This window comes from Crotalus tigris, unplaced genomic scaffold, assembly GCF_016545835.1.
Source record: "Crotalus tigris isolate CLP2741 ecotype Arizona unplaced genomic scaffold, ASM1654583v1 scf7180000023618.1514416, whole genome shotgun sequence".
Lineage (NCBI taxonomy): Eukaryota > Metazoa > Chordata > Lepidosauria > Squamata > Viperidae > Crotalus > Crotalus tigris.
The window spans coordinates 335,963-363,758 of NW_024100082.1; the positions used below are offsets into that span (position 1 = coordinate 335,963).

Consider the following 27,796-nt stretch of genomic DNA (forward strand, 5'->3'; position numbering starts at 1 on the left):
CCAGATTGATGAAGATCCATTATCTAGGCAATAATCGGATAAAAGTGGCCTGAGTCCATACAAAGAATTAAATTCATGAAAATTTGTCAGACAATCTTCCCCTCTCTTTTCACATGGAGATCAAAAAGAGAAGAGGAAAAACACATTGAGACTTACAAAATTCTGTTACAAGTAGTCCTTGGCTTACTACCATTCATTTAGTGACCGTTCAAAGTTACAGTGGCACTGAAAACAGCATCCTCATAGTCAGCATCCCCATAGTCACATGATTAAAAATTCAAATGTTGGCAACTAGCATGTACTTATGTCAGTTGCACTGCCCTGGGGTCATGTGGTTGCCATTTGTAACCTTCCCAGCCAGATTCCAACAAGCAAAGTCAATGGGGGAAGCCAGATTTGCTTAATGACCACATGATTCATTTAACAACTGCAGTGATTCACTTAACAACTATGGCAAAATGTTGTAAAATGGGACACAACTCACTTAACAACTGCTTTGCTTAGCAATGTAAACTTTGGACTCAATTGTGGTTGTAACTCAGGATTACTTTTCTCTTGGCTATTCTGAGAAGCTTTAGACCCTGTTTCTTTCTTTGATCAATCAATATAGGGTTGACAACTGTAATATGAATCAAGAAAAATTATGCTGTTACTATATCTACCAAATATATTCATTCTTCTGATTCTGTGCAATAGTTTTGTTGACTGTTCCAATGGAGATTGCACTCACATAACTGCAGGATCTGCAAACAGTTGTAAAGGTGAGCTAGTTGCCTGGAGCCCAAAATGCGATCACATAACAATGGGGGAAGGGATTTTGGCAATCATAACAAAATCAGGTCATAAGTAGCTTTTGGACGTCCATCATAACTTCGAACAGTCACTAAGTGATTGGTTGTAAGTTGGGGCCTTCCTGCAAGAGAAACAATCAAGACTATACTTGAGTCCTAGGATCAATTTACAATATGAATGAAATATGAATGCATATTTCATTACTTTTTGTAATAGTTTATATTGATTAAGTCATATTGACTGTTAGCAATCAGATACATTTTCTCCATGACAATCTATCCATAATTTGGTCCTTCGGGTGATTGAACAGTGCACCCCTTGCCACTGCATCAATCTACTTTTTTGCTGGTAATTCTCTTCTCTTTTTTTCTACTTTTCCCAGCATAGAGCCTTCTCCAGAGGGCTAAGTCTTTGCATAATGTGTCTGAGGTAGGATAATTTAAACTTTGTCACTTGTGCTTTTGATTTTTTGGATGATCTATTTATTTGTGTTTTGGCTGTCTATGGTATTCTCAGGAATCTTCTCCAACAGCAAAGTTCAAATACATAAAGACTCTCCCTATTCTTCTTCAAAGTCCAATTTTTGGTTCCATAGAGTATCACAGGGAATGTCATTAATATAGGACTTTTCAAATGTTCAGTGTTTGGTATTCCAAATTGTTTCTGCAATCTGAGCATTTTGTTCTAATGAAGGGAAGCTGCTTCTGTGACATGTACAGTTGGATGGTAACATCTTTTTTGTTCTGAGATGCAGTGTCTTTTTGTGAAATGTGTGGGCATGTGTTTTGTAGCTTCATTAATTAAATTACAGCCTTTTATTGGGAGGAAAGCAAACAATACCACAAATGCTCTGTTAGACTAGAAAGGGCAAATTGATTACTGAAAGGCTACAATCAGGGATACACTGGAAAATACATAGCCACCTGGTGTATGCAGCAGCTGGGGAAACTGGAAACCAGGTTTCTCCAGCACTGGAGATGGATAATCCACGCAGTGGGTTGAGACTGTATTCCTGGCCAATCAGATCAGTCAGCCAAAGTTGCCACGCCCCGTCTTGGACCATGATCCTCCAGTCTTGACTGATCTTGCCATGAAGAGACATCTACAACTTTTGGCTCCTGGGCAGGTATAGTTCCTCTCCATTAGGGGGGATTTTTTCTAGTAGCTGAAATTGCTTAGTTTAAAAGTTAATTAGAGATAATTTAATTCAATTTAATTGACCACTCAAAAATTTCCTTGCTAAATTGTAAAACTCAGGAAGTCAGATTCCTACAGGGGAAACCTCCCCCACTTAAAAGGGGGAAATCCCTAACTCCCCTCCCTAACCAACCCCAGCCACCTTCCAGCAGCCAGCAGCCGCCTTAAACAAACGGGGAGGCTCGGGCAACCCCTCGCGTTTAAAACAAACAAACAAACAAACAAACAAAAAAAAAGACAGAAAGGCAAGCAGTTAGCGAGGGAAGCGGAGGACAAAGGGGACGCATGCTGGGAGGGAGATTGATTAAGGGAAACAGCTGGCGTGCGAAGGAGCAGTCTTTTCACTCCAGGCTGCTCAGGATTTTTTAAACGAGGCGCCATTGTCTGCACAGCTGGAAGCACGCGCAGCTCTTTGTTACAACCGCACGTGGCATAGGCAGCCTTGTTAACACATGCGCAGTAGTTTCCTGGCAGCGGCGGCCATATTTTTTGTCCAAACAGGGGAGTTAAAGTTCCTTAAGAAAGCTAGGTTCAGCCGCTGGAGTGAATTAATAGGCAAGCAGTACTGGGGTACTAAAGCATCTATTATTCATTCAGAGACATTCAAATCAGACACATAGCTACTGGTTCCAGGACTTGGTGTCTTCTACCTAAAGTAAATAAGAACCTTTCATAACTAACTGTGTTTAGTTGCCTTTGGCTCCTTCCAGACTTCGGGTCCCCCATTAGTGGCCCGTACGCCTCTGGATTTAGTGGTGGGTTCCAGGCATCCCCAGTCGCGTGCCTGTCCTTACCCACCATAGTCAAGCCGGGTTCCAGGCATTCCCATTAGCGTGCCTGTTCTTATCCGTGCACAGTGACTAACTCTGACAATTTGGCAGAGTCTGCTCCTGAGTTCCAGACGCCCCCAGTAGTGCGCCTGTCCTTACTCAAAGTTGGAGCTCTCCTACTACCTGGGTCCCCCCTATCGCGGCCCAGCGTTAGTGGAGAATGGAGGAAGCAATCATTCCCTCCACTGGAGCCCCGCCTTCATCCTCTGGAGCACCTGCTTCAGAGGATTCGGAATCCTCTGCAGCCCCTAGAAAGGCTGCAAGGAAGTCATCAAAGAAGGCTGACAAACAGGCAATCAGAAGACACCAAGCCCTAGAAAAAGAGTTCGACAGAGCCCAGAAAAGGGCCAGAATTGAAAATAGGCAGAATGGGGGAATAGGTTCTGATCTACCGCTGGGTCTCCCTTCATCCCCACGGGCCATTTGGTCATTAGGGAGCTCATCACAGTCCCAAACAGAGGGTGGGATAGGCGAATTCTCATCGCTCTCCCGATCCCCCTCCCCACGGAGGTTACAGGAAACCCCGAGGACCATGCTAACCACAGCACCTGCAGGGTCGCAGGCAATGGTCACTCCTCCTGCATTGACGGGGGATCTGCTAGCTACCCTAATAGCACAGGCAGTGGACCGTGCATTTGAGGCCAGGGCTCAAACTTCAAAAGCCAAGTCTCTAGGACTTAGAACGAGGCATCGGGAGGAAACGGAGGACCATCAGGACCTCTCCTCCGTCTCAGACTCGTCGGTCTCTGAGGAAGCTTACCTGGACCAGCCAGGTACGTCACAAGGGATTCAAATGTCTGAGGAGGAGGAGGACACCTCACCTCAAGGGCCGTCCTTCAGCGGCCTGTTTAACCCTTCTCTTTTTGTTACTATTCTGCGCAAGGCTGAGGCCACAGCCCATCTGGGGCATGGGACACCAGCGGAGCCTGTCACAGTTGACACGGAGGCTGAGCCGACGTTCGCCGAAAAGGTAACCACTCAACACCGCATACCATGCCCGACCATGTTCCTAAACACAATAAGGAAACAGTGGGCAGCGCCAACCTCCCTACCGCTTCCTAGCAATGCGGAGAGGAAGCTATTTAACGTAGCAAGGGAGCTAGAGGGAACATTGGAGGTGCCGGTGGTGGACGAACCCATAGGTCCCCTGATATCGGACACGGCCATATCAGGAGATTTTGCTGAGGCTCTTAAAGCCGAGGACCGAAAGAGTGAGTCCAACTACAGGAGAACGCACCAGGCAATAGCTTGGGCTACCAGGGCGTCTACCTCCGCGTCCTTTTTCACCAGAGCCACACTTTGTTGGCTCCGTGAGCTACAGGGCCGGGTTCCCATGGAAGATATACGCACTCATCAGGAACTCAGCAAAATGGTAGCGGCCACGGAATATGCCTCGGACGCAACACTGTTAGCGACCAAGTTTTCAGCCAAGGCAATGGCGGCAAACAACACGAGCAGGCGCATCCTCTGGCTAAAGAACTGGCAGGCGGATACCAAATCCAAGTGGAAATTGGCTTCGGCTCCGTACCAAGGGGCAAAGCTGTTTGGTGAGGCACTAACGCCATACCTGACAGAGAACAAGGACAAGCGCAAGGTCCTTAAACACATGCTTAAAAGGCAGGACAAGAGACCCGGCTCCTGGGGAAGGAAACAATCCTTTCGTACGGAAGCCAGGGTCAACTACTTTCAAAATTCCCAACCCTTCCAAGCTAGACAGGATAGGGAAAGACAGGGGGACAGACAGAACACAAGACATAGGCAAACACAGGGAAGACGGCCCTTTCGGGGGAACAACCGCCCCTTCCGCCGTACCAGATGACTCCCGCCCAGACCTTCCCATAGGGGGCAGACTAGCAGGGTTTGCTCCCCAGTGGGAAGAGACCACCACGGACGTATGGGTCAGGAACACCATACGTCATGGTCTATCTCTAGAATTTCTCTCAAAGCCCCCGAACCGCTTCCGCCCGTGCCCCTGTCCCACAAACCCAACAAAGAGAAGGCTCATGAACGAGGCCGTTCAGCACCTTCTAAACATACGGGCCGTAGAGCCGGTGCCTATGAACCAGAGAGACCAGGGGTTTTATTCTATCCTCTTCGTGGTCCCAAAACCCTCGGGGGGTTGGAGAGCCGTTTTGGATTTGAAAAGGCTAAATTTCTACATAAAATACCGCAAATTCAAAATGCAGACACTACGCTCCATCCTTGGAAGCGTAAGGAAAGGGGATTTTCTGGCATCGATCGACCTCACGGAGGCATACTTGCACATCCCTATCTCTCTGGCTCACCGCCGCTTTCTACGGTTTGCCTACAGGGGGCACCATTTTCAATACAGGGCACTTCCATTCGGCCTGTCATCAGCGCCCAGGGTGTTCACCAAGATTCTGGCGGTTCTGGCAGCACAACTAAGAAACGTACCAGTCAGAGTCCAGTGCTACCTGGACGATATTCTAATCCAGTCATCGTCCGCCCAGCAGTCTCGGGCGGACCTAAAGTTAGTGATAAAAATGCTGCAGGACCACGGCTTCTCGGTGAACTTTCCAAAGAGCCATCTAACCCCAACTACGAGAATACTCCACCTGGGAGCGGTCATAGACACAAAGGAATGCAAGGTGTACCTATCACAGGAACGCCTCAGCAGCATAAAGAAAGCCGTAAAACAGGTAAGCCGCGGTCAGTCAGTGACGCTGGTCTGCCTCTCCCAGCTGCTAGGGAAGATGATATCGACCATAGCAATAGTTCCTTGGGCAAGGCTGCACTCAAGAGAACTGCAATGGTTCATGCTCCCGTTTCAGAGACAACAAATCAGTGCATCCCGGAAGAGGGTAGGCATACCTCTGAGAGTACGACACTCCCTCAGGTGGTGGCTATCTCCAGCTCTCCTCAGGGGGTCCCCCTTCAGGGAACCAGACAGAGTAGTAGTCACAACAGATGCGAGCTTATTCGGCTGGGGAGGCCACTTGGGGACCAAGTGGACACAGGGCCGCTGGTCAGCGGTGGATCTCCGACACAACATAAACTGGCTCGAGCTGCGGGCTATTCACCTAGCGTTAAGGCATTTTCACAGCAGCATAAAAGGCAGGCACGTACTGGTCCTGACGGACAACGTGACAGCCAAGGCCCACATAAACCGTCAGGGGGGCACACACTCTCGCTCGCTCTCGGCCGAGGCCCTCCTACTGGGGGCCTGGGCGGAACAAAATCTGGCCTCCATAAAGGCCGACCACATATCGGGGGAGGCAAACATCCAAGCAGATCTGTTGAGCAGATCAACAATAGATCACTCGGAGTGGCAACTACACCCGAGGATCTTCAGGGAGGTCTGTCACCGCTTCGGGCTTCCCCAGGTGGACCTTTTTGCCTCTCCTTCCAATGCCCACCTAACTCGCTTCTTCTCCCGATTCCCATCCAAGGGAGCAGAGCAGACGGACGCGTTACGGAGCCCATGGCCAAGGGGGCTCCTGTACGCGTTTCCACCCTTACCTCTCCTTCCGGCGGTAGTACGCAAGATTCTGCGGGAAAGGGCCGAGGTAATCCTTGTGGCCCCTTATTGGCCAAGGAGACCTTGGTTCGCAGACTTGAGGAGTCTCTCCCGCACGAATCCATGGCGGATTCCTCCGGAGAGGATCTCCCTCAAGCAGGGGGAGATCTCCCACCCAGAGCCACAATGGCTACAACTAGCCGTCTGGCTCTTGAACGGTCAATTTTAGCCAAGGGGGCTTGCTCACAGGGTGTAATTAGGGTCATACAGGCATCAAGGCGCCCCTCCACGAACCGTATCTACGAGGCCACGTGGAGAAGCTTCCAATCATGGTGCTCTAAACAGGAATTGTTACTCGAAGGGATCACAATTCCCAAGATCCTAGAATTTTTACTAGATGGCCTAGAGAGGGACCTCTCGCCAAACACACTGCGCAGGCAAATCGCCGCCCTCTCAACTATACTTTCTGCCAGCCCCGGTGAATCCTTGGGCAAGCATCCCTTAATACGATCCTTCCTCAAGGGGGCTGCAAACATCAGACCGCCAACCGTGCATAGGTATCCATCGTGGGAACTACCACGAGTACTACAAGCTCTTACCAGAGCGCCCTTCGAACCACTCAAAACATGTGACATTCGCTATCTGACCCATAAGGTAGCATTCTTGGTAGCCATCACGTCAGCTCGGCGGATATCCGAGTTAGCTTCTCTCTCAATGAGGAAGGACCTGTGCCATTTTCACAGGGACAAGGTAGTCCTAAGAATAGACCCTTCATTCATTCCAAAGGTCAACTCCCTTTTTCACAGATCACAGGAAATAGTCCTACCAGACTTCTGTCCAAACCCAGCTCATCCCCTGGAACAACAATGGCACACCTTGGACGTACGCAGGGCACTAAGACATTACATTTCACGCACAGCGGAATTCCGACGCTCGGAAGCGCTTTTCATATCCTTCAACCCTGCTACTAGGGGCCGGAAGGTCTCGTCCTCTACCATCGGTAGGTGGATTAGGGCATGCATCACGGGGGCATACCAGGCGGAGTCCTTGCAAGTCCCCAAGCATATCACGGCCCATTCCACAAGGAGTGCTGCCACCTCAGCAGCATGGGCCATGCAGGCTTCTATTGAAGAGGTATGCAGGGCAGCCACTTGGGCCTCGCCCTCTCCATTCATTCGTCATTACAAAATCGACAGGTACTCCTCTGCAGAGGCCTCCTTCGGTAGGAGGGTTCTCCAGCAGGTGCTAGACCAAAGTTACACACGGGACCAGTCTATTCCCCAACCCAAGGGACAATAGGCTTTGGTATGTCCCACTGCGTGGATTATCCATCTCCAGTGCTGGAGAAGGGGCGTTGACTTACCTGAACGCCTTTTCTCAGCACGGAGATGGATAATCCACACCCACCCTTATAGACTAGAATAATAGGGTATATTTAGTGGAGCCAAAACGTCTTACTGTCAGTCAATGGCTGCGCTCGAGTCAAGACTGGAGGATCATGGTCCAAGACGGGGCGTGGCAACTTTGGCTGACTGATCTGATTGGCCAGGAATACAGTCTCAACCCACTGCGTGGATTATCCATCTCCGTGCTGAGAAAAGGCGTTCAGGTAAGTCAACGCCCCTTCTCTCCAAATGTCTGTTCAGATGTTCCAAAAGTGATGTCCTTGGCCTGTGTGAGAGTTTACACATTGCCTCAGAGTTTAACACCAACGTTTATGCGTTTGTCTTGCACCTGAGTGTTTGTTTTTCTTGCCAGCTGTTTATCTGGCTTTATCAGTAAAACACCTGGAATGTAACTGAAGCAGAATATGTTGGGATCAGAACAGCTGGAGTGAATTTTTTAAATGTACTTAGCTTTCTTTGTTGCATCTTTTAAGCAAAGCAAGTTTATTAGTTTTTATCTTGTCTGCTGCTTCTCTACGTTTATACTCATGTTTTGATATTCTATTCTGATGGTGAATCTTAAGTACCATATGAAATGTGAAGGGTACTGGTGCAATTGTGTCATATGAATGTAGTGAAGTTGGTTTCATTCATTGCCTCCTCTGTGGCTTATGGATCGAGGTTAAATTGTACTTTTAAGGAGTTACAACAAGCTTTGAGCTCCTTGACTTCCCTTTCCAATACAAACAACAATCTGATCCAGGAGAAAGCCATGAACAGTGAGATTCCTGAAGGAGTGCATGGCTCAGACACTTCCTTTTGCCTTAAGACTTATGCCTATATTACTCGTGGGTAGATTCTTACTGTTTGGAAGTGAGAGTGAAATTGTTTTGTTATTGTTTGGTCCTGATGTCACCTGTCATCCTTGCAGCATGTTACATCTTTGGAGGGATCTTTGGAGCTTTTGTTTCTAAATATATACATTAAGAACTACTGGAATCTTGGCATTTAATATAAAATAAAAATCAGAGATATTAAGAGCAATTACACACAATGATGAAAAAACAAAGCAAACAGTTACAGAATTATTTGAAAAGAACTATTGAAAAATCCACTCCAGCTGTTCTGATCCTAACATATTTCTGCTGCAGTTACATTCCAGGTGTTTTACTGATAAAGCCAGATAAAAAGTTGGCAAGAAAAACAAACACTCAGATGCAAGACAAAGCCATAAATGTTTTTCAATTGTTAACGAGTAGAATGCTCAACTAACCTTCATAAAAGGAATTTCCTAATTTTGCAACTTAAACACTTCAACAGCCCCCAAAACATTAGAACTGCTTTGTAAACAACTACTTTCAAGGTGTGAATATCTGTGTTAGAAAGGTGAGACTGAGGTGGACTAAATCCCTGGTCTACTTGTTTTCCTAACAGCATTCTGTATGTGAATAATTTATGAACATGCCATCTTTTTCAGCCTCATTAACTTATCCTCCTTAGAAAGAAGAACTCCAGGCTTCAGAGCAGGGATAAGGGTGCTGATGACCTTGAAGGGGTCCACATCCAGAGATTGTAGAAACCATAGTACCAAACTTCTAGGGAGTATCCCTTTAGATAGAAAATAGGGGAGAAAGGATGATCAGTATCATTTTATGAGGAAGTAGCAAATAAGTTTCATTATCCTGTACACTTCTGTCTCTTAGTAAGGGGTTTGGAGTCTAACAGACTTAGTGTAAAGGTTCAGGAAGGAGAGATTTGGAGCATGAAATATTGTGAAATTGAGGCAAATTTGTTGTCAAGGATGTGGTTTAAGGTTTCTGTGAAGGCAATCTCCCTATTACTTCTTGATGAATATCCCTACCTGATTTTGCTGTTAAACGACTTGGTGCAACAAGAATATTTGGGTTTTGGTAAGGGCATGATAGAAGTTGGCTGACCTGTGGCAGTGGCATCAGAGTCTTAAGAATAGGAAGAGGAATGACAGGAAAATCGCTAATGCAAGATTGCTATCTTGTAGAGTTCAGTTATATCTGGAGGCCTATGAGATAAATGTTCTATTGAAATCAAGTGAAGTAATGCATTGGTAATATGCTGGCTCCTTCAAACCTCAGTTCTTTAAAACCTAAGTAATGCAGAACCATTTCTGGGTTTTAATTTAAAGTGTTAATACAATACTATCAAATAAAATATGGGAAAGGAAAATGGGCCATAAGTGAATTTCCTGTTTAAACCTCGCTTAATCATGATTTCTTCTCTCCAAAGAACTCTGGGGTATGCAGTGCTATTAAAGAGGAGCTCCATTGTAGCAGGTTTCTGAGAATCTTTATTAAGCTACAATAGCTTGGATTTTATTATGAACGAAGTCTTGACATTTAACCTGGTTTAACTGCACAGATTCCAGCAGTGACCACTTAATGGATATTGGCTACTTAGTGCATTTAAAAAATGTTCATATGCTCACACTCCATTCCCACCAGTTGTGGCTTGTTCATAGCTAATTTACCCAGTGCCACAGAGCCAATCAGTTTTTAAAATCTTAAAACAAGAGCCTTTCCCATTCATTTTCAAGATGTTTCTATCATTGGGTTGCCATCCCCTTCAAAAACATTTGGCGGAAAAATATGTTCTGGAATTTTAAAAGCTGTAGCTGGAATTTTGGACTGAGGCCATATTTTTTAAAATACCAAATGCAACATTGCCATTGATGATTATTCTTCATTCCACTCCTATTTGGGATGGGAGCTGTTCTTTATTCCTGTGGCCAGAAAGGAAATAGGGAAAGTTGTATGTTTTTGTTTTATGGAAATGAAACAATTCTTCAGAACCAGTGCTAAACAATTGTTGATTTTTAAAGAAAGATTACATTGAAGCTGAGTTCTTATCTTCTGTGGTTTGTACTTTCTGGTAACAAAACATTAACCTACTTCTGGAGCTGTTTTTGAATATTTGTCTTGAAAGACAGTGATGGCTCATCAATAACTTGCTATGAATATTTAGAAGAACTCTTGGGATTTACTCCTTGAGCTGGTCTGACTTGTTTTCTTCTGATAGCTGACAATGTGCTTAAGATGGCTGATTGATTTGGTAGGCCTTCTCTACTATCACCACTGCTTAGAAATCAGCTAAATGGTTTATTCTTTAAGGCTGAAAGTAACATAATATAGGCTTCCTTTGTCTTTCTTATTAGAGGAATGGAAAGGAAAGAAGTTTCAAACACAACTTTCCCTTGCTATTTGTCTTTCCTAAAGGACAAAAATTTGGAGGAAAATTACTTGGGGCCTTGTTGGTTGATAAATGGAGAAGAGGTTCAGAGCTGCTAGTTAATTGTAAGAAGAATTCTATCAGTGTATTTATGGTTCTAGGATTTTTTTCCCCTACTTTAATTTACTGTGTATTAAATTCCTAACAGATCATATAATTGTGCAAGAAACAAATACAGTTACTAAAGTTCATTCTCATGGTCCAATTTATCTGATCAAAAAGTTCAGGTGTAGTATATGTTTGCACAGGGCTGTAATATTTGGAGTATGTACTTCAATAACCTCCTGCCACTAATGTCCTATGAATTTCTATTGGCCTTATCCTTGATTACGTAGTTCACAATTTATACTGGTTTACTAGACCAAGTAAGATTGAACTTGTATTAAACTGACCCTTAATAACTTGGCTAAAGTTGAGGAAAATTATTGCAGATCACTTGGGCAGTATTAATTCAATAAAATCTTACATAACATATTCCTGAACTATTTAGAAAAGCTGGAAAGAAATGTAAACAAAAATGATGGACCAGGAGTGATGCCTGCTTTCCACAAAACAATGTTTAGACTTATAGCCTTAACATGCCATGTGACCTTTGGCATTATTAAAGTTCCGAAGTAATGAAATAAAACCTCTAAAGGTGACCATTGTTACATAAGGGATTAACAAGACTTAATCAGCCTGTTAGTTATTTTGATATACTGTTATTTTGAAAGTGGGTTCCCTGAAAATCAAGCTAGCTAGTGATGGTATTGTGAAACTATCTTTGTACTGAATCTGGTTACAATAAAACAGTTTGCATTGTGTTTCTATTTTAACTGAGGTATTTTTCCTATGGGATCAAAGAGATCTTTGTAGGTCATATCAGAATTCAAACAACCCTCCATTACAAAATCTGGTTAATGAACTATTGCATCTACCTCTTTATTAGTAGGCAACAACCTTTAGAGCTGGTTATCACATTGGACTACCATGGGATTTCTGCTTGCTTTCACAATAGTAACCATAATGGATGTGACCTCATGCAAACACACACAACCTAATGCTGTGGTCTTTTCATCTTCATCCTTTGCATAGGCAGATGAACATAATTTGAAGCAAACCTCTGTAGTCATCTACATTTTTTATTTTCAAAAAATGCCATGAGAACTATTAGGACCTGGAGGTATTCTTGTGAATAAAGGTGAGACTAGAGGCCAATGTTCTGCTTTTCCATGGGCATTTCTTTTTAAATAAAATATGGTTTTTCTATTTTTTTTAAAGTTGCGTAGTGCAGGGAGGCCTTTGGCTCAAATGAAAACATTTTAAGCCCCTTAGTGTTCATATGGATGTCTACGCACTTAATCCACACAAGGATCAAAATAAATCCAAACTGTCTGTTAATATATTTTGAAAGGTGCCAACTTTGCAAGGTAGTCAGAGTAGAAGTGCACCCAGATGAAATAATGCTGTTTCACTGAAGATTACATTAAAAGAATCTTGCAAGACTGAAAGTATTTTCCCCTGCCTCTCTTTTTAGTCCCTGGAAAACTAGAGAATGTGTCTTCTAAATCTTTTGCTTTTCCCTGTCCTGCAGACTGAGCTGCCTCATCAGGCTATTGCCTAAGCTGCAGGTCTCTCTCCGGTCTCCCAAGGTAATTCCTATATAACACCATAAAAAAGATATTAAAGACTGAAATTAGAATAAAGTTACTAATTTCTGAAATAAATATATGTAGCAGAAAGTGGCTCCTTTGAGAAACCTCATCCAATTTTCAAAAGCTTGGAAGGCCAAATATTAAGGTTAAGCATGCCTGCTATTAATAGAGGTAGATATTTTTCCAATCACATGGCCTTGAAACTCAAAGGCCATACTTTGGGGGGGGGTGGGGTGGCTTGGGGATCTCCCAAATTCACAGTCAGTTCATGGGAGGGTATGCAGGAACTTCCTCTAGCCTCTTCTGACTATTATGTCCTTTGCTTTTTATAGTGCTGATGTTTCCTGTTTCCTTAACATATTTAGAACTCTTTTGATGGAACAGAATGTTTATCATATAGGCAAGGCTGCCTGAGAGCAATTATTTTTAAAAGAGGTTTTAAATACAGTTGATGATTAAGACACCTATAATCATAATGTGAAAGGAAAGGAAAGCTAAAAATAATTGACTCCAACCTTCTGTTTTGTTTTCCAATCATTACACTGCATATTACTTCCTCCCTATAGATATATTTACTTGATTGTGAACATTTATCTGCTTTCTGTTCTGATCATCCAGGATCTTCTTGAATGGGCAGAATCATGATAGTTAGTTTTGGGGTGGGGGGTGTAGCTTCCAAGGACATGGTAATGGTATATGGGAAGGAACTTGGGAGGCAAGGGGAAGAGAATGCTGCCTAAGTGTGTCTGTATGGAGGGGGTGTGTGAGCCCGCACCTGAATAACGGGTAGAGAAAGACATTTAGAAAGGATCTGCCCCTGCTTATCAAGTGATAAAAAGAGACAGTAGGAGATTTGTGCTTTCAGTCTTGCAAAATTCTGTTAATATAGCCTTACAATAAAATCACTTTGTCATGTTTCCTGTCTGACAGTGGGAGGCTGACAGACAGTGCCCTCCCTTATTTATTTATTTGTTTGCTTATTCATTTTGATTTGTGTCCTGCTATTCTGCCCAGAGGTCACCTGTACTTCTGCTATGTTTTTTTTCCAATAGGAAGCACTGTCAACATAGTAGTATTAGTACTGTTAATAACAACACCAACACCAGTACCAGCATCGGCACCACCACCACCTTGAATAAAGCTGCCAAAGTGCTTTGGTGGTGATGTTGTCTGGCTCAGATAACGTAGTTCATATTATGGCAGTTAAGATCAGTTATCTGTGGACAACTGCTATCACCCATAGTGTGGCACCACATACCGTAGAACAGCAAATATATAACTGTTAGATTTTGTGTTACTGTTATCCTTTACCTAAAATATTATTTAATTCATTCCCTAACTTAATATGGCATAGATATTTATAAAATGTCCTCTTTCCTTCCTTTTTTAGTAGACTAATTTCTTTTACAAGAGCATTTAATTCTTTCAGTAATGCTAGCATTTTCTTCACATGCAATCAATTAAATGTGTCAATTGCTACATAGAATGTGTGGTTTTAAATCTAAGGGGCACATCTCCAGAATGTCAACTCAATGCATAATACAATCATGTGCTGAAAATACAGTTAATGTGTGATGTCGGATATGGAATGGTTTATTTCCTATGAAAATTCATGTGAAATTCAGATGTTTTAAGATTTTTCTCTTTATTTTATATTTCAAATCATATTTATTTATAATAGTTATGTGAAATTATTTTTTTAAAGCAATCCCAAAGTTAAAAATACAGCTAAAATATTTAACCCACTTGATTACAAACAGTTAAGGAAAAAGTAGTTACATACCATTAACTATAAAAAATTAAGAAAATTTATAAAATATTTAAAACCACAATTCCTCAAAACCCTGAAAATAGTACCTTATCCTCCAGACACAATGAAACACCTGGTGAATATATATTCTTTAAGATGGCATTAGACCTTTAGAAGTCTCCATGCCAGCGTTGTTTGAATGGCTGTAACTTTAGTAATTAAAGCCATGTGTAAATTAGATTTTTTAAAAGTTGTGACTTTTGCAGCTATGTGTAGTGCTGTATGATAAGTAAAATCAAATTAGTTTGCTTAAATGCTACAAGAATATGTGCACTTCATCATTTTTAAATACAATATGACATTTGTATTGTATGATGCTGTTGCTTAATCATAGTGCAGGGCACATACCCTTTAGTATCTGGTATTTCTAAATAGGGCTTTGTGATCCTGTTGCACACAATATTGCTTTTTTGATTATTAGATATCCTTTTGATTCTGAAGACTTTTTCTTTTCTTCCCCCCTTTGTAACATGTAGCCAGGACTTCTGCCTGTTTGGCCCAGAAGAACTTTGAAATTCAAGTGACTTTATTGGCATGAGAGTCCCTCCTGTCCTCTATTTTTAAAGTTTCTGGAGTGTGCCTTACCTCAGCCACAGTTCTCCATTTCCTCTCTTGATCGTTCTAATAGCTGACTTGATCCTAGACATTCTGCACTTGCCAAGTGTTGCATTCTTTCCATACACTGTCATTGATTTGTGGGTCTGGCATCACTGGTGGCAGGCTGGCCTCCAGGGAAGCCCTTTTATCTGCCTTCAGCAAAATGATTTCTTTAACTGAATGTTTGAGAGTTTAACACTTACAGGCAGCAATGTTATGTGCTCTATCTGTGTATATCTCTCCTCCTCCCCTCCCCCAAATTCTTACATTATGGACCAGGGGGATTGGAGAATCTTGATGCACACCTGTGCCTAATACTGACAGCTGCTATATCAGCCAGCGAAGAAGGTCTGACTGACCTATTAGCCATTCACACATTATTAGTTAGATAACTGATTCTGAGGTCTGTAATTTCCTTTTAATGTCTGTATCTTTACTTTGCTCTGAACTGGAGATCAGAAATATTCTTCATCAGGCTGAAACATGAAACATAAAAACTGTCAGGCTGAAACATGAATGTTTCACTGTCCTGAATGCATATGGGTCAATATAAAAGGGGGGGGGGAAACGACATTGCCATAGGTGTATACTATAGGCCACCCAATCAAACACAGGAAATAGATCAGTGGTTCTCAACCTTTTTAATGCCGCGACCCCCAACTGGTCGTAAGTCGAGGACTACCCAACCGGTCATAAGTCAAGGACTACCCAACCGGTCGTAAGTTGAGGACTACCCAACCGGTCGTAAGTTGAGGACTTTCCCTGCCCGGGAGCACCATGCATGTGTGGTGCCGCTCCCTGCGTCGGCTGAGGCGTAGCTGGCAAGCGGCAGAGACGGAGCAGGCTGACCACCAGCTTGGCCACCAGCTGGCCCAGCCCAAGGGAGGTAAGGCACCCGCTGGGCCCCACCCTCCCTGCGCCTGCCGGCCTCCCACTCCCACCCCTGTCCCTCTTTTACTTACATTTTTAGTAGTTGCTCAGCAGGGAGGGGTGGAAACTTACAGACAGCTAAACTTCGCTGCAGACAACTTGCAGCACCATTTGCAGAATGGGACTTTTGGTGGGCTCAGCAGGACAGAGACAGCCTGGACAATTCCTATTGGCTTTTGAAAGCCAATAGAATTAGATTCTATTCAAGAGAGTCTATTAGAATAGAATAAAAGGGAGTAGCACAGCTAAGAAAAGGGGGAAAAAATGGCAGACTGCGTTGTTTGGCGACCCCCGTGAAATGGTCGTTTGACCCCAAATGTGGTCGTGACCCACAGGTTGAGAACGGCTGAAATAGATGAACTTTTTGCTAGTCAGCTAACTAAGGTATGTAGGAAGCACATCACAATAGTAATGGGGGACTTTAACTACCCTGACATCAACTGGGAGACAAACTGTGCACCAAGTGGAAGATCAAACAGATTCCTGACAAACCTAGCAGATAACTTTGTCTCCCAAAAAGTAGAGAAGGGAACTCGGGGATTAGCCATATTGGATCTAATCCTCACTAACAGAGATCAAATGATAGAAGGTGTTGAAGCCATAGGAACTTGGGAGGAAGTGATCATGCAATATTGGAATTCAACATTATGGAAGCACAAGCAATAGAACACAGTCAAACTAGAGTCTTGGACTTCAAGAGAGCTAATTTCAATAAACCTAGAGAGGGTTTGGGAAGGATTCCATGGATGAGAATCCTCCAGGGGAAAACAACTCAAGAGGCTTGGGAAATTTTGAAAAATGAGATAATAAAGGCCCAGTCTAGCACAATACCAACAAACAGGAAAAAATAACAGTTCTCAAAAGAAACCAGCATGGCTGCATAAAGAACTCTCTGATCAATTGAAAGATAAAAAGGACAAGTATAGAAAGTGGAAAAAGGCACATAACTAAGTCAGAATATCAGCAAATAGCCCGAGCCTGCAAAGATGAAGTGAGGAAAGCTAAGGCTCAAAATGAACTAAGGCTTGCAACCAAAGTCAAAAATAACAAAAGAAAGCTTCTTTCAACATGTAAAGAACAAGAAAAAAGTGAAGGAAACGATTGGTCCATTAGTGGGTGAAAGTGGCAAGAAGGTGACAAGCAACAGGGAGAAAGCAGAACTATTTAACTCCTTTTTTTGCATCTGTCTTTACACAAAGGGAAAAAACAGACCAATCTATCAAAAATAGTGCCATAAAAAACAAAATAGAAATACAAGTTAAGATAGGCAAGAAAATGGTTAGTGAGCACCTGTCCAACCTAGACAAGCTCAAATCACCAGGACCAGATGGATTACATGCCAAGGTTCTTAAGGAACTGGCAGATGTGATCTCAGAACCACTGAACTATATTTTTCAAAGATCCTGGAGCACTGGGGAACTACCAGAGGACTGGAAAAGAGTGATGTAGTTCCCATCTTCAAAAAAGGAAAAAAAAAAGGACCCAGGAAATTACAGACCTATCAGCCTGACCTCATACCTGGGAAGATTCTGGAAAAGATAATCAAACAACGAATCGGCAAACACCTACAGGCAAGCAAAATCATTACTAAAAACCAACACGGGTTTGTCAGATCATGCCAGACAAATCTTATTGTATTCTTTGACCAAGTGACAAAATTAGTGGACCAGAGAAATGCTGTGGATATAATTTACTTAGACTTCAGTAAGGCATTTGACAAAGTAGACCACAACCTACTACTTGATAAGATAGAAAAATGTGGGTTAGATAGCATCGCCACCAGATGGATCCGTAGTTGGCTGACCTGCCGTACTCAGCATGTGGTCCTCAATGGAACTGCATCTACATGGAGGGATGTGTGTAGTGGGGTGCCCCAGGGCTCTGTTCTAGGCCCAGTGTTCTTCAACATCTTCATCAACGATCTGGACGAGGGGATAGATGGGGAACTCATCAAATTTGCAGACGACACCAAGCTGGCAGGAATAGCCAACACTCCAGAAGACAGGCTTAGGATACAGGAGGATCTGGACAGACTTGAACACTGGGCGCTATCTAACAAAATGAAATTCAATGGTGAAAAAAGTAAGGATCTACATTTAGGCAAGAAAAACCAAATGCACAGGTATAGTATAGGGGGTACCTTGCTCAATAGTAGTAACTGTGAGAGAGATCTCGGAGTCCTAGTGGACAATCATTTAAATATGAGCCAGCAGTGTACTGCAGCTGCCAAAAAAGCCAACACAGTGCTGGGCTGCATTAACAGAGGGATAGAATCAAGATCACGTGAAGTATTAATAACACTTTACAATGCCTTGGTAAGGCCACACTTGGAATACTGCATCCAGTTTTGGTCACTATGATGTAAAAAAGATGTTGAGACTCTAGAAAGAGTACAGAGAAGAGCAACAAAGATGATTAGGGGACTGGAGGCTAAAACATATAAGGAACGGTTGCTGGAATTGGGTATGTCTAGTTTAACAAAGAGAAGGACAAGGGGGGACATGATAGCTGTGTTCCAATATCTCAGGGGCTGCCACAAAGAAGAGGGAGTCAAGCTATTTTCCAAAGCACCTGAGGGTAGGACAAGAAGCAATGGATGGAAACTAATCAAGGAGAGAAGCAACCTAGAACTAAGGAGAAACTTCCTGACAGTTAGAACAATTAACCAGTGGAACAACCTGCCTCCAGAAGCGGTGAATGTTTCAATACTGGAAGTTTTTAAGAAGAAACTGTACAGCCATTTGTCCAAAATGGTATAGGGTTTCCTGCCTGAGCAGGGGATTGGACTAGATGACCTCCAAGGTCCCTTCCAACTTTATCATTATTATCGATCCAATAAAAAGAAAGGGTACAGTAGTGGTCAAAATTGTGGAAACCTTTTGGGAAAAGTGTACATTTGAGGTTTGATGGCTAATAACACCACTTTTGTTTGGAGTAGTACCATAAAATTATATATCAATGGAAAGATAATTTAATCAAGAATGTAATGCAATAACTTTTATGAAGGATTTATTACAATAGCAGTTAAAAAGAAGAAAAGTGAAACACATAGAAAAAACAAGATATACAAAATTATCACCATAGAAAAAATGAGATATACAAAAATTTATCACCATGTCAGTTAATACTTAGTTGGCTAAGCTTTAGCATGAATTACAGCCTTACAACATCTTCCCATGGAGTGAACCAAATACTTTAGTTCTGCAGCTGTTATAATGTGAAACCAAGATTGAATGATTGCTTCTATTAACTGGGTTTTATTGCTGGGTTGCTTCTGACTAACACGTTTCTTTAGTCGGCTCCATAGATTTTCAATTGGGTTAAGGTCTGGGCTATTCCCAGGCCATTTCAGCAGTGGAATATGATTATCTTGAAACCACTTTTTGCACATAGCAGCAACATGACATGGAGCTGAATTCTGATGAAATATAAATGCTTCATTGTCTTGGAAAAGATCATGTGCGGAAGGCTTCAGTTTGGGCTCAAGTATTTCATTAATGTATTTTTGGCCATTTATATTCCCATTAATTACACAAATTCTGCCTATACCTTTTGATGTCATACAACCCCAGATCATAACACTGACTGGGTGATTCATGGTACATGTATTGCAATTAGGATGCAAATCTCCAATTCTTTTATGCTATCACTACCAAACAGGGAGATCTTGGTCTCATCACTCCAAATAATACTGTCCCATTGTTCCTCCATCCAGGTAACATAGGTTTTAGCCTAGTTTAATCTTTTCAACCTTTGTTTGAGAGATAAAAGTGGCTTTTTCATGGAATTCTAGATTTTAGGCCAAATTCCTGCAGTTTACGCCAAACAGTCCTTGCACTCAACGTCACATTGCATTGCGCCATTTCATCATGTATACACCCAGATGATTTTCTTCTGTCATGTAGACACAGTCTCTTAATTCTTCTATTATCACTTGCTGTGTGCACCTTTCCTGCCTTTACCAGTGTGGTTTTGTAGTGATTGAGTCTCTTTATACCTTTTCAAAAATTTAGAAATGCCACCTTTGATTAAGTTTCCACCAACTTTTCTTCTAATTTCTTTATAACTGTAGCCTTGTTCACTTAATAATACTATTTTACATCGCTTTCTGGGCGACCAGTCAACTCTTTGCACCATTACTTTAATTTTATTATGTTTTACAAGCTCACTAAATGAAACAAAAAAACCCAACCAACTTGATAGCGGTCACATAACACACTGACAAATGTCCTCCTTCTCAGCTTCAATACATGACATCAATAACTGAATCCTACTATGATCTGATTGGCTCATTGTCAAAACAAGATGACACCTGATTAGCTCTCTAAACACTCATGCTCATTGGCTACAATCAGATGAAGGAAAGCTACCTGATATCAACCTAAGCAAGTTGTGCTTCCCTTTTCTGGTTATTTGGCTGTAACGTTTCATAGAATACAGATAATTGAACAAACTTTGTTGCATTACATTTTTGATTAAATTATCTTTTCATTGATATATAATTTTATGGTACTACTCCAAAAGAAAGTGATGTTATTAGCCATCAAACCTCAAATGTACACTTTTCTCAAAAAGTTTCCACAATTTTGACCACTACTGTAGATATGATAAATAAGAAATAAGATAAGAAAATAATAATGTTTGAAGTGGAAATAATTCAGAAGAAGGAGTTCCATGGATTAAAAGAGCATTGGAATGTTTGATTTGGGAGTTGAGACTGCATTTGCCCAATTCTCTAACTCAGTGGTTCACAACCTTTTTAATGCCGCAACCCCCAACCGGTTGTAAGTCGAGGACTACTCAACCGGTTGTAAGTCGAGGACTACTCAACTGGTGCAGCACCATTTGCAGAATGGGACTTTTGGCGGGCTTAGCAGGACAGAGACAGCCTGGACAATTCCTATTGGCTTTTAAAAGCCAATAGAATTAGACTCTATTCAAGAGAGTCTATTCTATTGGCTTTCAAAAGCCAATAGAATAAAAGGGAGTAGCACAGCTAAGGAAAAGGGGGGGAAAAATGGCAGACTGCGTTGTTTGGCGACCCCCGTGAAATGGTTGTTCGACCCCAAATGAGGTCCCGATCCACAGGTTGAGAACCACTGCTCTGATTAAAACATTGGTAAATCATTAGCTTGACTTACTGCAAAATAAAAAAATGCAGTAGTAAATGAGCAGGATGAAGGGAGTGGTTTATTTAGTGATTAGGTCTTTTATTTGGCTTTCACTATTAGGTTCATCAGTTTCTCCAAATGTATATTGACATTGCAATTAGAATTTTAAGCCATTGTGAGAATCCAACATACTGGGGGGCATTAGGTTGGGAAATGCTGACCTAATCCATGCTTCTGTGATGCTCCATTGAACTTTACAAAGAAGACATCAAATAAAAATAATCCCCTGGTCTTTGTCCTTTTCTTCTAATATTAGAACTACTCAAAGTGTAGTTTCATTTAATTATCTTGTCTGGCTGGAAAGGCTTCCAGGGATGAATCAGGTAAAGGAGTTTCAAGCTTCTTTTGGATGGAATTAAGGTAGAGCAGCTGGCAGGGTGGATTAGATTATAATACTTCCCTTGTTGGGAGGTGTCAAAGCAGTCAGGAAGAATCTGACCTAGGATAAGAACTCCTGCAATCTGTCACATGCTTTGGAAGATCTACCATGCCACAGTTCTTCCCCTGCATATTATTTTCTCCATATGCATCCTACAAGTAAAGTTTATTGTAAAAATATTTCTATTGTTTACCTCCCAAATACAACCATGAATGGTAATACTATTTGTTAAACTTATTTGCTGCCCATCCTGCCATGGGTCAACTCTAGGTGGCAACACTAGTTGTACTGCACATACTTTGAATAATATGCCCCTGAGGAGGATGTCAAAGAGGATGAAGGTTTTATCCTGGTTTTTTACTTGAGTTTATTATGTCAAAATGGAGGAGGGAATGATTAAATGCTTCTACATTTAAAAAAAAAATCTGGAATATTAGGTTTACCTAGAACTCTTTTCTTTGACATGCTCATTTTTTTTTTTTAGTATGGAGAATGTTTTCTGTATGGAAGTACATTCAAGTCAGTCATGAGCTCACACAATAGTTTGCAATGATAAAAGCCAGAAACACATTTGTTACCTAAGTAGAAGGAAACCTTTATCTTGAACTTTACACTGTAATACTCCTTGATAGCTTTCTGGCTAAGGGTCAGGGAAGATTGACATTAGTAGAAAATACTTAAGCCCAGGTGCTAGAGAAGATGAAATTCCCTGAAAATACCTCTGACCATGGAAAGAAGCTGCTTGTATAATAGATTTTTAACTATCCATGTGAACTTGTGACAAATGTTGCCATAATGTTAAGCTGACCCTCCCAATCTTGACCCTCCTCAATAGGGCCGAGGTGGCGCAGCAGTTAGAGTGCAGTACTGCAGGCCACTTTAGCTGACTGTGTTCAGCAGGTCAGCGGTTCAAATCTCACCGGCTCAAGGTTGACTCAGCATTCCATCCTTCCGGGGTAGGTAAAATGAGGACCCAGATTGTTGGGGGCAATGTAAATATATATATACATTGCTTACTGGTGTACACCGCTTAGAGAGTGCTTGCACTTAAAGCGGTATATAAGTCTCATAAATAAATAAATAAATAAAAAATAAATCTTTCAAGTTTGAGGTTATGTAGTTCTTTTGATGTTGTCTACTTGAAAGACAGGACTTATTTTGAGAGCTGTCTGTGTGACCTGAGAATCTAAGTCAAATGCTGGCTATCATGTTTCTCTGAGTTATTTCTCTTTCTGTCTCTCTCCTCTCTCTTCTCATTAAAGCTGTTGTTTTTTGTTAGAGAAGTTTAATCTTATTAACATCAAAATCTAAAAACAATGTATACTTCACATATAATTAAATGAAATAGACCCCAGAGCCTAGAAAACAGTTTTATATGGTAACATATAAAAGGATGCATTGTAGCACTAAACCAGGGATAGGCAATCTTGGCTCTTTTATGATTCGTGGACTGGTTCAGGAATTCTGGGAGTTGAAGTCCACAAGTCATAAAAGAGCCAAGGTTGCCTACCCCTGCTCTAAACCATAGCTGCCTGCCTGAATATAACACAAATTCCATGCAGAAGGAGAAACTATCATATGATTGGAAGTTCCTCTTGAAAACAGTCATCCAGGAAAACATTAGATTTAGCTAGCATGTTTATTGGCTTATATTTTCTGAAGGGGTGCGGGAAAATGTGTTCTGCCTTAATTTCTGCTAAAAAACTGGGAAAAAGCCAAATTTCAATTCCAAGTTATAGTTGGCATCTAATCTAGATTTCATCAAACATCCCAAAAGTTTCAAATTTAGACGCCTCAACGTTATGTATTTACAAGCAGGCACAGTTTACAGTAATTAACAAGTTTTATTCCCAAAGGTGGTAACTGTTAGCTGCACACAGATAAATGGTGGAGGATTTGCTAGGTTGATAAACATTCCTTAGGAAAAAAGGAAAGCCATGGTTTAGAATCAAGCAGTAGGATCTTTCTTGTAAACAATCTGAAAAGTCTGGGTCACAAAGAGGCATATATTTAATTTTTGTCATCTGGTGCCACCCCAGTTATATGGGATTACAATTCTCATCATAGTCTGAGGAGAGTTTATTTCTTTCAAGTGAAATTTTCACAGTCGGAATGTGGCTTTTGTGCTCTTTGGGCACTTGCATTCCACGATGGCCAAAAGAATCCCAATGAAAAAATTAGCTAAAAGATTTCAGGGGGATAGAAGAATCCCTTTTTGAGGAAAAGTTATAATATGGGGAAGGGATTGAGTGACCAGCAAGGAATATGCTACAGGTTTATAGAATGATTTAGCTAGGAAGATAAGATATGAAGAGAAAACATTTTCCTCTCATAGCAACAACTGAGCGTCAGTCAAAGATGCTGAAAGTGTGAAGTGAAGCCACTTCAAGGTAGTCCAGATAAGAAGCACAAACCATGAGTATTAGCACCAACTTTATTGTAGGGTTACAATAATAAGATAATCTTCCAAGTTTGAAAGCATTTCTCCCCTCCTTTATTTTTACTTTCCAGAAAACTAGGGAGGGTCCCTTCAGCAGTGCTTCCCATGCCCCTTTTCTTCTGTCAACTCACAGTATGGGCGTATAGTTTGCAGCTCATCCTTTTGTTTCCCAAAGTCATTTCCACATACCATTACAGAAAGTTAGAAGATTTGGGACCAAGAAAAATACCTTGGGCAGGACATAGTTGGAATTACAGTATTTGTACCCACCAGATGTCATGATGGCTACCAATTTGGTTGCCTGTATATGGGGATTAGAGGGCTTGGCAAGGTTGTGCTAACTAAAACTCCCAGGAGCCGCTTATCAGGGAAGCATTTGGTTGGAGAACAGGGTCAAGAGGCTGAAGTTGCCCTCATGTGCTCTTATCAGTGAGATGGCCAGCATAGAAAAAGGATGCTACACTGGGTAGGATTTTTGTCTGACCCAGCAAGAATTTTCATTATTATTTTTCTACAAACTAAAGTTTTAATTTTGAATATAGTTACTTTTTGACAATTGGATTTTTAAAACAAATCTCTGCCTGAGTGACTCATGGCAGTTTTCACATTTAATTGCTTTTTAAATTAATGATCACTCAGACTTGAGAAATAATGAAAACTCAGGATTACCGAATGAATCTTGGGAAAGCTATTTAGTCTGGACCTCCTCAGTAAAACCATTTTGAAGAGGAGATTTGCTAGTTATATAAAAAAAGTGGGATAATTAAGACGTGGATGAACTTTTGCCACCAGGTGGCACAATTTGGCTTTGTATTGCTATGATTTCCTGCTTGTCGATTATATTCATTACAATCTAAGAGTGTGTGTGATTTTCTTGAGTTAAATTAAATGTTTAAATTTAAGTATTGTATTATGAAAGGCAAGCAGCACATTTTATTAGGGTATTGTACAGTGGTATTTGTACAGTATTAAGTAGAGATTAGTACTATGGCAATTTGTGTAATATAAATCTTTAAAGATAATGAAAAATGTATCAATATTATGATTTCTAAAATGCTAATATTAATAAATATGAGGTTTTTAAAATTGTATACCCAAAACTAGTGTGATATTGATAAACAGCTGCAAAACTCATTAATTTTTTAGTTATTTAATAAAGGTTTCTGTCTTAAGTTTAATATTTAACACTAAGGTCTCCACTCTATAGTTACTTCTTGTTGTTTATGCATATTAAAAAAGAAAAAAATAAACAAAAAGAAGCCATTCAAAAAAGTTGATTAAAAATAGATAAGTATTTTGTTGTTTTTTGTATTTTGATCAGTTATGGTATTTATAAACATGTAGCCCCCCTTAGAAACCACACTATAAATGTTTGTATTTGCTTTATATTTGTATATATAGGAACCATTGTTGCTTGAATTTGGTTATGTGTCTACTACATGTGATAAAATGTTCCTTCTGCTCCATGACATTTTCAACATTATTATTGTATGATTCGTCTATCTTGGAGATTATTGGTAGAGTTGTATACTATCAGTAAAATATTATGTATCAATTTTGTTAAGGCTTGGAGTGAATGTTATGGATTTGGTCCATAATTCTTCCCATTGTTGTGTTGTGACTGTTTCTATTTTCCATCATTAAAGTTTTGCATCATTTTATCATTTATTTTTATTTGCTCTGTCTCTGTGTCATATTTAGGAAGGACTTGTAAGTGTGTAGCTATGCATCTCTCCAGTGTTTATTAAAGTATCCCACATAATTTTTCAGTCTTCCTCACAAGCATGAAAAAAGATACTATTGCTTTAAGGAATATGCTCATTTAAAAACCAGAAAAAGGTCTAAAGTAGTTCTTCCAAATTATTTTTGAAGTATGCACAAGTTTATCAGAGAGCTTTGTAAGAGATTGATAATGTTCAGGATCTGAATTATTGTATTGGTTTAGTCAGGATTATTCTTTTCATGCTTTGTATACTTGATTTTTGAGCAAATGGGCAGAGAGAATTGTACAGGTTTCATTGCCTGCAACAAGCGGTGAAACAGCATTTAAATTTATGGAGGAAAATTATGAAGCCTGCACATCCAGCTTTCTCCACTTTAAGCCTACTCTTGTGATATGCTCTTTGATAACTTTTAAAAGCAACGTGTAAAGAGTTGGAACTATCCACAACTTCCCTTTCAATACTGATGGCTAATTTTAAAGAAGTAGCACTACATGGGGACAATTGGGCCAATTAAAGAAGTTTTTTACATGATTAAATGAAACCATTACAACTTCCCTTTGTTTACCTGTGTGTCTTTTGAGGTTACAAGATTCTTCATTTCTCTGTAGAACAGAAGGCTTTTATTTTAAAATTCTGGAAGCAATACTTACTGATTTCACTTACAAGTGAAATCTGAAAAGTGGAATCTCTCTTCCAATGCTCAGTTACTGCTGATTTTTTTCCCCTTCTGATCAATTGTGTCTGATTTTCAGAGACTGCCTGGAAAAGTCCCTGCAGTTTTCTTTGCAAAGTTTTTCAGAAATGGTTTGTCTTTTGCCTCCTTCATAGAGCTGAGAGAAAGTGACTGGCCCAAGGTCACCTAGCTGACCCTCTAGGCTGATGTCTTAGTCCAGTGATGGCGAACCTTTTAGAGACTGAGTGCCCAAAAACTGGCCCCACCCCCACTCCACCCCCTGCCCCTGCCCTGTCCTGCCACCACCCTGTTCCCCACTCTGTCTGCCTGCAGGGCCACTCACCGCCTCCAGGGCCCTCTGCACCCAGGCAGCCCAGCAGCACCATGGCAGCCATGCTCTCTACTCGTGCCCTGCAGCATCAACTGTGCGGGATGGGGCATGAGGGCAGAGTTTTGCCTACGCTGCCTGGCTGCCATGTCCTTGGCTGCGCTGCTCTATGTGGGCCACGCTCGGGGGCAGCTCTCCTCCAGAGGGGCTGCTGGTGAGGAGGGGGTTGTGGGGGGAGGCAAGGCTGGGGCAACGGCACATGTGCCCACAGAGAAGGTTCCGAGTGCCACCTCTGGCACGCGTGCCGTAGATTCACCACCACTGTCTTAGTCACTACACCAAATTCACACTGATGATCTAGTATCAAGCTATAAAGTCATCCCTTGCACTCTGGCTTCCTCCTTTCCCCTTTCTTCTTAGAGCAGGCATGTCAAACTGCCGGCTCGCGGGCTGGATGCGTCACGCTGAAACTGCGCCCACCCCATTGCCAGCAATGAGGAAAAAGTCACGATATGTTGTGTGACATCGCGAGTTTGACATGCCTGTCTTAGAGGAATGCATGCAGAGAGAGCCTTAATTTTTCTGTGCTTGGTACAAATTAAACTAATCACAGAAGACTCTGATTTAGAATTACGATTAGGAATTTCACCAGGATTAATTTGTATGACAAAGCTGCAGGAGCCTGACCTCTTTTCATATCTGGCCATGTTTATTCTTGTTGAGCTGATTTTATTTTCTGTTATTTTAGTTATAAAAATGGCATGAATTGCAGAAATCTGGGCAACACTAGAAGGCAGCAAAGACATTCAGAGTACTCCAGCTCTTTGCTGCCAACTGAGAAATCTAACACAACCGCTTCTTTACTATTACAACATAACCAGAGTCTATAGGCTATAATTGTCTACCACTAGAGGGCGCATGTGGTTGCTTTATTATGAACTGAGACCTTTTTAAAGGGCTCCAAATGTTTCCTAAGTTAGTTTCTTTTTGTGAAGCCCTTAAAGTGATTTTGAAGGTTTTGATTGTGTCAACTTACCACAAAATGAGAAATATCTATCCAGGATATGGATTTAGGAAAGGTCCTTAAAATCTGTAATACCCCCAAACCAAAGAACAAACTAAAAAAAAAAAAATCACCCTATCCCAGGAGTCCAAAGGAAGTACTTG

At 41.4% G+C, this 27,796-nt stretch overlaps 1 protein-coding gene across 1 annotated transcript in view; it reads left to right on the plus strand.

The window, feature by feature from the left end:
* MAPKAPK2 (MAPK activated protein kinase 2) overlaps positions 1–27,796 on the plus strand; it is an 83,502-nt gene that overhangs the window by 40,829 nt on the left and 14,877 nt on the right. The window lies entirely within an intron of this gene.